Raw genomic sequence first — 11,287 nt, forward strand, 5'->3', positions numbered from 1 at the left:
AAATATATAATGATAATTACATTAATATGTAAATATATATAATTTCTTTATCTAATAATTCAGTGAACACTTAGGATTTTCTATGCCTTTGCTATTGTGAATAATGTTTCAATGAATGTGACAGTGCAAATGTCTCTCTTAGATAATGGCTTCATTTCCTTTGGATATATTACTGTTTGTGGGATTGTTAAGTAAACTTAACTTGAGAAACTTCCATGATGTTTTCCATTATGGTTGTACGAATTTATAATTACACTGAGAGTGTACAAAGGTTTCTTTTTGACCACAGAGGACATCCATTATATATGTTGGTTCATTTGATGTTTCCCCGTAAGTCCCATGTAGATTCTTTACTTTCTTTCATATTTTTTTCTTTCTGTTCCACTCTCAAAATAATTTCCAGTGATTTACTGTGTATTTGTTTATTCTTTATTTTACTTGATTGAATCTGTTATTAGAGCTCTCTGTGTACTGTTCATTTTAGTCACAATGTTTTCCACATAAATAGTTTGTTTTTTCTATTTTATGGTTTCTATATCCTTGGTGAAAGCAAGGCCACAAGAAACACAGGAAGAATGACACTACCAAAAGAAAGCAGTAACTCTCCAGTAACTGACTCCAAGGAAATGAAAATCTATGAATTGCCAGAAAGGTAGTCAAAATAATTGCTTTAAATAAACTCAATCAGCTACAACAGAACCTAGACAACTCATCAGAATAAGAAAAAATACATAAAGAAAACCGCATGGGTTCGAGGCAGAAGACCTGTTTCTGAACAGCTCCAGCTTCTAGAGGCTTACTATAAGCAAAACAGGGTGAGTCCTCTGTGGTGCTAGCTATGGTTGTTAGGATCCTTATTGACCAAGACTGCTGAAGTCCCTTGCTCTCCCTTGCCCGCTCTTAAGTGAGGAACATGTGCCTTACCTAATTCCTAGTAATGCCACAGCAGCCCGAGGAATGAGGCAAGGCAGATAAAATGCTTCTTTCTTACTCTTTCCTGAAACCACCCTTAGTCTTTGCACTCTCTGTGTGTGTGTAGCCCTCTAACTGTGTTCCAGGGTTTGTTCTAGCATTTTCCTCACCTGTGAATTTTTACTTCATTGTGTGTGTGTGTGTGTGTGTGTGTGTGTGTGTGTGTGTGTGTGTGCATGCACACGGGTATCCTATTCGACCACATTGCTGAATTATCTCCTTACATTCAACCCAAAGCACAAGTTTAGTAAAAATGTTATCTGTCTTTTGACAAGGCTGCAGATTTGACCAGATGTCCTATGGTGAGTCAGATTCTGTGAATAAACTGCTGAAAATTTTATCAATATGTTCAAATTTTTTCATTTATAGAAAATAATCTCTATCCATGCATTCCCTCCCAGTTTAAAAAGGCAAAATGATGAAATTGCAACTTAGCAAAATGCTGATGTTATTTTGTTAAAATATCATGGGCTGAGCAGAGGTCTTTGAACTTCTTTGGGTTCTGAGTGCTGCCAGATTCATCAATTATTCTCTGATCAAATAGATTTGGTTAAATTCAATTTGTTCAAATTATTTTCTTTTAACAATCTTAATGTTAAATTTTTCAGAAAGGTTCATATTTTGGTTATGAGAGTAGGCCTATAAACAGACGAAAGTTAATGACAATGTACTGGTACAGGTCTAATTCATTGTGAATATCTCACTGAAGGTGAATGAACACTGAGGATATTTCTGGCTTAAAATGCAAAACTGGTCTCACTCTGTGCATTTGATCACCAAACTTATAAGGCTGCAAAAGTATTTTAGCCAATTGCCCAAATAATATTTCATGCTAATATGTGAAACCCTCATTCATATAGGTTGAAACAAAATTAGAAAACCAAGCCATTGTTTTGTTTTACATCATGACTGTCTTATAAATTGGGTTCTCTGTATTATGTTTCCAGAAAAATGAATAAGCTAATATTATTTCTTGTATTCATTACCTGGATTCATTTTAGTCTGGTTGGTTAAAACCCCAAATTAGTCTGTCAGAAATAACAGCCCCCTGAGGGAAAACAGCACAAAAACCTGCCTCAGAACAAACCCAAAATCTACTGTGAAATTTTGCACTGATTTTTTTGACAGAGCCCCTTCTTCCCAATTAAGGAAATAATTTTATGAGTTCAAGGACACTAAATATAGTTTCACTTATATAATAGTAACTTGCATATGGGTCAATATAGTTGTGAAAATATAAGTCAGATAACTTGTAAAGAAGCAAAATTACCACTTCCAAAAGTATTAGCCTTATAAACTATATTTGCTTTATCTTTATGTTAAAATACATAGGTAGGAAATATAATTAGTAATAGTTCTTCAGCATTTTAATATAAAAAGGAGGCTCCTATTCCCCCTAAACTTTGAGTCATAAATTGAAGAAACTCCGTATTGAACTCTTTATTGAAAAATGCACTGATTTTTAGTGTATCCTCTTTCTGAAAGGTATAAAAATAACATTGTTATTGGTTTCCAAGTACAAGACACAACTTAGAAAACTTTAGTACATTCAAAATAATAAAAATAAGACCTCATTTCTGTTAATACACACTAAATTATTTGGATGAATCATCTTACTGAAAACAACTAATAGAATTATTGAGAACCACAAAATTTGGAAAAAAGTCATAATAAACTAGCAAAATTAAGAAGGGATTAAAAAATACAACTACATGGCATTAGATTTATATCAGAAATACTAAGAATCGATTGATATATTCTACCAAATTAGATTAAATGACAAAATCCAATAATTCAACCCATGCAAAAACAAACAAAAGTAAATGGGTTGAAAAAAGTTAACTTAAAAGAAAACCTTAGTAATCCAGGAATATAAATAATTTCTTGTAATTAGATAAATATAAAAAAGCATACAATATAAAATAAAATTAAATCTTAGACAAGTTTTATGTCTTTTCTTGCCTGGGTTATAGAATGAGGGAAAGAAAAAGACACAGGGTAGGGATTGGCAAAGAAAAATAAATCTATCATTACTTGCACATATCAATATTTATAAGTTAATTAGTAGAATTATTAAGGAAGTTTGATAGGACTATAGAATGCAAAAATGAACTTTCAAAGTATAAAATATATAACATACATATTTAAAATATATAAATATGTATATTAATATATAAATGAACATATATATTTAAAACATATAAATACATATAACAAAATATATAACAATATATAAGTATATATTTTTAATATGTTTTCTATAAATGTTCAAGTAGAAGCAGCCTTACATAATACATCAGCAAGTGAACTTGACGGTTCTAATGAGATGTCATTGACACAAAAGGCAAGGGCCAGATTTGGCTGAGGGCTACAGTGTGCCAATGCTGCTGTATGTTTGGAACACACAGATAAAAATCAAAGTAAGAAAGATACCTGTTAAGATAAGTAAAAGTATTATTATACATAAATATTCTAAAAATACTGTGGTATTTATAGGGAAGATGAAGATTCTACTGAAATACAATAAAAAGATAACCAAATAAAAGAACATGTAATATTGCTGCATAAAAACATAAGATATTATACTATAAACTCAAAATGCTTTATAAATTTGGTACAAATCAAAGTCCTTTTAAGTTTGCTTTTAGTGACTTTGTGGAACTATATATACTATCAGAAGTTAAAAACAGATAAGGATCTTTGGAAATTGAAGGCAGGTGTAGAATGATTTTTCTCTACCAATAAAAACTTGAAAAAATTGTGATAATACACCATGGACAAGTAGAAACAAAAAGACCAGTTGAGCAGGAAGAAGATGAAATGTACACAAATGAGATGGGCCTTCACAGAACATGGAGTACATTTTTAGAATGTGTGTACAGGGTTCTTGGCTGGACACATTACTGATGAAAGTGTGACTATCACTGGGCAAAGGTCCCTGTGTTCTTCTGTGAATAACTCAACATTGTCTGGCAGATGGGTAAAAGGTTTGAAAGGGTTTTTTTTCAATATTATTGTTGTTCTGGGGGTACACTGTAGTATTTACAAAGGTTCTTACAATGTATCAAATATATCTACTTGAATTCACACCCTCTACTGCTCTCTTTCATCCCCCTTCTCCTGATTCCTGGAATAGTTTCTACAGGTATCCTTTTTTGCATTTACACACATGTGTACACACTATTTGCACTGTATTCATCTTCCTAACCTTTCCCCCATCACCCCCCCCCCACTGGTGCCAAACCCTACCCACCCTCGAGGGCAGAACCTTGATGTGTGTCACATATGGTGTGGAAACTGGTCTTCATATGGTAAGTTGCAAAAGCAAACAGAGCATGGAGGCATGGTAGCAGGCTCCCATGGAGAACTTGGATACGAGAAAGAATAGGGCATAAGTACAGTGGTAAGAATAGTGTGTAGACTGGGATGGAACCTTCAAAAATACTTCCCTGGAGACTCCCAGATTCTACTGGGAAAGTGTCTGCGTTTGTGATGGTTAGAATCAAGTAGAAAATTTCTGCATACACACTGATAAGATTTTAGAATTGTTCCAAATATAGATGTAAGCAAGATGTTCATTTAATGATATGGATAAGGGGACTAAGGTGGAAAGGAGAAAAAATAGAGAAGATGAACTAATTTGAATTATAATACATACATACACGGAAATGTCATAATGAAGCTCTCTATATAGGTCTTCCTTTCCAACTTGGATGCCTTTTCTTTACTTTTCTCATCATTGTGACAAAATGCCTAACAGAACAACCTAATGTAGGAAATATTAATTTTTCTCATGGTTTTAGAGTTTAATCCATGGTCAATTAGCTTGTTGTGAGGCAGAATAGCATCATGATGTGAAGGTGGGGAGAAGGAAGGTGTTCGCTATATGGTGGACTGGAGGCAGAGGCAATATACTCCAGAGGACCTGCTAGTGATTTACCTCCTCCACTAGGTTGTGCCGACTGATCTTTGCAGAACTCCCCAAATGGTGCTGCCGCTTGAAGTCCAAGAGTTCAACATATTAACCTACAGGGGGCATTTCATATTCAAACCATAACTTCCCACCCCTGTCCACCAAAGCTCATAGCTATCTCATAAACACACTGAGTCTATCTCTAAGAGTCCACACTATCACAACAGTTCTAACATTGTCCAAAAGTCTAAGGTCAAACTCTCCTCTGAGAGTCAAGGCAAACTCTTAGCTGTAAGCTCCTGTAATATCAAAAAGATGGTGAACCAGAAATGGAAATACAGTTGCAGTTGTCTGAACTGGCAATGTTTCTCCCTCTGGGATGATTTAACTCTCAGAGAACAACTTTAAGTAGCCTCCAAATTTTTTTCCAGAGTGATTGTACTAGTTTACATTCCCACCAGCAGTTTAAGAAGGTGGCTATTCTAACAGGGGTGAGATGGAATCTTAGTGTGGTTTTAATTTGCATTTCCTTTATGGCTAGAGATGGTGAGCATTTTGTCATGTGTTTTTTGTCCATTTGAATTTCTTCTTTTGAGAATGTTCTGTTTAGTTCACTTGCCCATTTCTTTATTGGTTCATTAATTTTAGGAGAATTTAGTTTTTTGAGTTCCCTATATATTCTGGTTATCAGTCCTTTGTCTGATGTGTAGCTGGCAAATATTTTCTCCCACTCTGTGGGTGGTCTCTTCAGTTTAGAGACCATTTCTTTTGTTGAGCAGAAGCTTTTTAGTTTTATGAGGTCCCATTTATCTATGCTATCTCTTAGTTGCTGAGCTGCTGGGGTTCCATTGAGAAAGTTCTTGCCTATACCTATTAATTCCAGAGTATTTCCTACTCTTTCCTGTACCAACTTAAGAGTTTGGGGTCTGATATTAAGATCCTTGATCCATTTTGAGTTAATATTGGAATAGGGTGATATACATGGATCTAGTTTCAGTTTTTTGCAGACTGCTAACCAGTTTTCCCAGCAGTTTTTGTTGAAGAGGCTGCTTTTTCTCCATCGTATATTTTTAGCTCCTTTGTCAAAGACAAGTTGGTTATCATTGCGTGGCTTCATAACCGGGTCCTCTATTCTGTTCCACTGGTCTTCATGCCTGTTTTTGTGCCAGAACCATGCTGTTTTTATTGTTATTGCTTTGTAATATAGTTTGAAGTCGGGTATCGTGATACCTCTGGAATTGGAGAACATCATTCTGAGTAAGGTGAGCCTGGCCCAAAAGACCAAAAATCTTATGTTCTCCCTTATATGTGGACATTAGATCAAGAGTAAACACAACAAGGGAATTGGACTTTGATCACATGATAAAGCGAGAACACACAAGATAGGTATGAGGATAGATAAGACACCCAAAAAACTAGAGAGCATTTTTTGCCCTCAACACAGAGAAACTAAAGCAGATACTTTAAAGCAACTGAGACCAATAGGAAAAGGAGACCAGGAACTGGAGAAAAGGTTAGTTCGAGAAGAATTAACTTAGAAGGTAACACATATACAGGAAATCAATGCATGTCAATTCCCTGTATAGCTAGTCTTATCTCAACTAACAAAAACCCTTGGTCCTTTCTATTATTGCTTATATTCTCTCTTCAACAAAATTAGAGATAAGGGCAAAATAGTTTCTGCTTGGTAGCGAGGGGTAAGGGGAGAGTAAGGGAAGAAGTGGGGGGATAAGGGAGGGGATGGGGGGAAGAGGGGAGAAATGACCCAAACATTGTACGTACATATGAATAAAAAAAAAAGGACAAACTTATTGAGATAGTGACTGGATTGGGGCTACAATTTATTTTCCTTGAACTTGAGCTTATGTGCAGAAACCAGACCAAAAGACAGGCTCTCTCAATAAGTTTGAGAACTGATTAGGTTAATTTTGGAATAAGTAAATATTAGTATTTCTTGACATATACCAGTGTGCAATGAAGACTGAAGATGGATGGAAATGAACTGTTCTACAGCCTAATCCAAGATTACAATGGAAGAAAATTTCAGGCCAAATCATGCCCTCTTATGACTTTTATTAACAAGAAGTAATACTAGATATAAAATCAGTCTACACACCACATGGACACTCAGAGTTCTGCCTGAATAATGAGAGTCAGGTTATTAGTAGCTGGTCACAGGACTTTTTTTTTGGGGGGGGAGGGTCACATCTGGTTGCTTTCCTTAGGGATAAAGATTAGAGCGAGTCTTATATCCAGTTTATGCCACTAATGTCAACAGAAAAAAACATTTTTAATACTCATTATGCTAATCATTCAATCACTGATTTCACTAACAAAAATACATGTTTAATATTTATTCTGCTAATTGAACAGTCTCTTTTGTTTATTAGAAGTAATGGAAACTGAAGCACATCTGACACCTAACACTTGAATGAGTCTCTTTGTTGAAAACTGATTAATCATCTCTGTATGATGTATTTCTGATTTGGAGGGTGCATCCCTCTTCAGTGAGCATAAAACACAGCAAAACAAAACCATATAATGTCACACTGTATAAACTAAGGTATTTTGAAGTCAACAACAAAAAAATACGAAAAGCAAAATTTTAGAATCAAATGATATTTCAGATATACAAAAATCAGAATAACTCAGAAGCAGTATAGGCCACATGCCAGTGTCTCACACCTATAATCCTAGCTACTCAGGAGGCAGAGATCAGAAGGATGCCTAGTTTGAAGCAAGCCTGGGCAAATAGAGGCTTAAGTTGAAGGTCCTGAGTTCAAGCTCCAGTACTACAAAAAAAAAAAAGAGTTACTTGAAAATTTTTTAGCTAAATTTGTGATAATTATATGTAAATATTAGAAAAATACTAGTTAACATGTACCTTATTCAATAAAATGCACCCAATGTACAAAGTTATATAGTTTTTTGTGTATAAACATATGTATACAGATACTTATATGAGTTAAATAAAATTTACTATTCTTTATTAAATTTGTCTTTTTAATGAATAGTTTCATTACTGCTTTTTAATTACAGTCATTTTAGATATATAAGATAAAACATTTATATCATGATTTAAGTTATTAAAATGTTGTGTTTTATGTCCCTATAATCCCATCACCTACTTAGATTTAACAAGCCTATCCAAGGATCACTTTCTCTGCTATTCTGTCTATTCATACGAAAATTTGTTTCTCACACTGGTTAGGATTTTCCTTTTTTTTTATGCCATTTCTTTGCAAATATTATCCACAACAAGGAAAATAACAAGACTTATGAATCCAACCTGGAACTTTTACATAAAAAAAGTTGATCATAAAATTTCTAAGTGTAAATACCTCATTCAAGTAGTAAAACTTGACAGTTCTTTTCTGTATCATATTAAAATACTGGTTTCTGCTTCTTTTGGGAATCAATGTGTTTATCTTCAAAGTCAGAAATTCAGTATTATCCATTGCTGCCACAAACGTTCAATATTTCCCATAGTATGAAGTGTGGAGGGAACTTGAGTTTTCTTTCCCAGTTATGTAGTTGGAAACAATTGCTTTGCTTTTTCCATAAACTTGTGAAAATGTTTTTGACAAGAGAATAGCTCCCAAGTATTGAATACTGAAATTAATTAGCATTCACATTGCCCTATGCACTCCCATCCCTGGAGAATTGCAGCAATGAATAATCAGATTAGCTACCCTCTTACAAATACCTTGTACTATTATGCCTTAATGTTACATAAATATATATAGTCCTTGAACAGTCAAAATATACTAAGAACTCAGTTACACCCACAAACCGAGAAGGAATAGAATGTAGAAGAACATGTTCCTTCTATTCAAAGAGTATCATTAATATTGTCTCAATGAACATTTTCAAATATCTGTTTTTGAAGCTTGTATGGCAAAATAACAAACTGTCATCAAATAATTACATGTAAAATAGCACAACATTTGGTTAAGTGACCCCATTTAATTATAAGAGTTTTGTTTGGAAACCATTGATTTATCAGAACAAAGCCAGTTATGGATAATTCCACACACAATTTTAGTTGGCTTGTCTGAATAACTTCTTCCTGTAATCACACCAGGTGTTGGCTATGCTTCAAATTTAGTCAAAATATTTGCTGCAAATAAAATTTTAAAAATTAACTGACTTTGGTGAAATCACAGGCTGATTAAACAGATAATTAAAGCTTACAGGCACAAAACCTTGCTGTAGTTTGAATGAATTTATGGGGTAGGTTACTAGTTGTACATGAACTTACAAAAACTGAATCAGCCACTGTAAAGAAGATGTACCAAGATTTAATGTTTTCTTTTTTTCTGCATGCTTTCACAAAATGGTTCTTTTTTAAATTAATATGAAAAGAGTGGAACACTTTGATGATTTGTGAAACATATATTAGGTTTAAGAATTTTTTTGTTTCAACTTGTCTCAGCTAATGGCATAGATAGCATTTGGTTAGATATGGTTACATATAGATGTGTTTATATTTGTACATATATTGTGTCTGGCTACACGTATTATTTGTTATCATATTTCTTTTGTTAACAATCATCATGAGGTCTCCATTGTAGAGAACAATAATATCATGTATGTGAAGCTATTTCTGTCATATCTCCAACAAATCAGGCTCTCAGTTTTAGGCTTCTTCTAGTGTTGTTTATGGTGTTCTCTGATTAGTGTTACATAACTCAATGTGTTTCCTTGGTAATCGTGGCTGCTCAGACACTGAAAACTAAGAGCTGTTCAGTTGCAGTTAACTCATTCCAATACCTGGCTCACAGTAACTTTTTATTTAATGGCATGTGCATCCATCTGCATCACTTTGGATTGCTTTTAATGGAAAACTGCATTGCAGTGCTTTAACAAATATAGATGTGTATTTCCCACATGGAAAGAAATTCAGAGGTAGAGAGGCCCTGGCTAGACATCTACTATGTCATAAGGGACTCAGTCTTCTTTCTTTCTTCCATGTTTAGTTTATAAATTTTGTCCACAGGAGACATGTTCTTGCTTGATCTAACAGTCGCAATTGAGAAGGAAGCAAGAGAGCACTGATCATTTGATGTGGATAATATGTTTCATTATGGTTTTAGTTGTTTTTCTAATTGAAAAAGGATAGCTCTTTTAGCAGTCTCACAGATTTGAATGAAAGGACAGACTTTCATTTATATTTTATTATCCATAATTGGATGAAAGGGCAATCAATGGCTGCAAGTAAATAGTTGGGAGGTTTTTGTTAACACATACTTTTCTAATCCCATACAAAATGGAGTCTATTGGAAAAAAGCTGGATATCTGAACATTGACGAGACAATGAGCAGATAGATTTCAGTTTGAATCCGATTCCAATCTACAAAGAGACTTTTAATAAGATTTTTAATCATTTTGAAACATTTTGTCATCTACTAAATGACCAAATAATATCTATATATGTGTGGTTACAAGAAGTTAATAAGACCGTGTCAATCTTTCAGTGAAGTGCCTGATTCAGACTGTGTTTCCATCACTGTGTTGATTTACCCAAAGGGTTAGGTTTATGAGTTTATGAGAGTATGTGCATATCAAATGCCAACAATTGTGTTTTGAGAGAACGTGAGATTGAAATTAACCAAAGAGATAATTCTAAAATAAATCCATTTTGTGAAAGACATGTCAGTACTAAGGAAAAACTGTTTTTCTTATCACAGTTTTCTCCTCACTTTTCTGGTAAATATAATTGTGAATTGGTACCTAACGCATTGAACCCTTATCATATTCAAGAAAACCAAAATAATATGAAAGTACTAAAATGCAACACATTTGTATTTTATGAAACTTTGAGAAATGTAAACAGAATTAAAATGGTATTTTATAGTCTACTCTTTTAATTTACATTATTATTATTTTAAAGAAGAGTGGATTAGTATTTGGAAGCATACATGACTGTGTATGTCATTCCATGTAAGTGAAATTACAGAACAGGTCTGTTGTCCAATTGAAACTTTTTTATAACATGGATTCTAAACCAAAAGTGGATTTTTTTCAATTACATATGGAAAGAACTTTGTGAATCTTTTGCTAAGGATTGTGGAGATGTAAGCAAATGCTATCACCCACTTGAAACTAAAATTTAATGAGAGTGGACACAACATGTCACAAGGCAATCCAACTTTTCAAGTGAAAAGGTAACATAGAATCGGAGAGGAAATGATGTATTTTCAATATTCAATTACTTACCATCCTTATTTGATGGAATGCCTTTATTATAATGCCTTTATTATAAATGTTCTGAACATCTAGAACAGTTTCCCAATAAATCATTGTATCTTCATGTTCTATCCTCCACATTTCTATCCTCCACATTCCTTCTAGAGGTACCATTGTTTTATAACACTTATATTAAAAAGCTAGGCTTTCCCT

Source organism: Castor canadensis, chromosome 4 (assembly GCF_047511655.1).
Source record: "Castor canadensis chromosome 4, mCasCan1.hap1v2, whole genome shotgun sequence".
Classification (NCBI taxonomy): domain Eukaryota; kingdom Metazoa; phylum Chordata; class Mammalia; order Rodentia; family Castoridae; genus Castor; species Castor canadensis.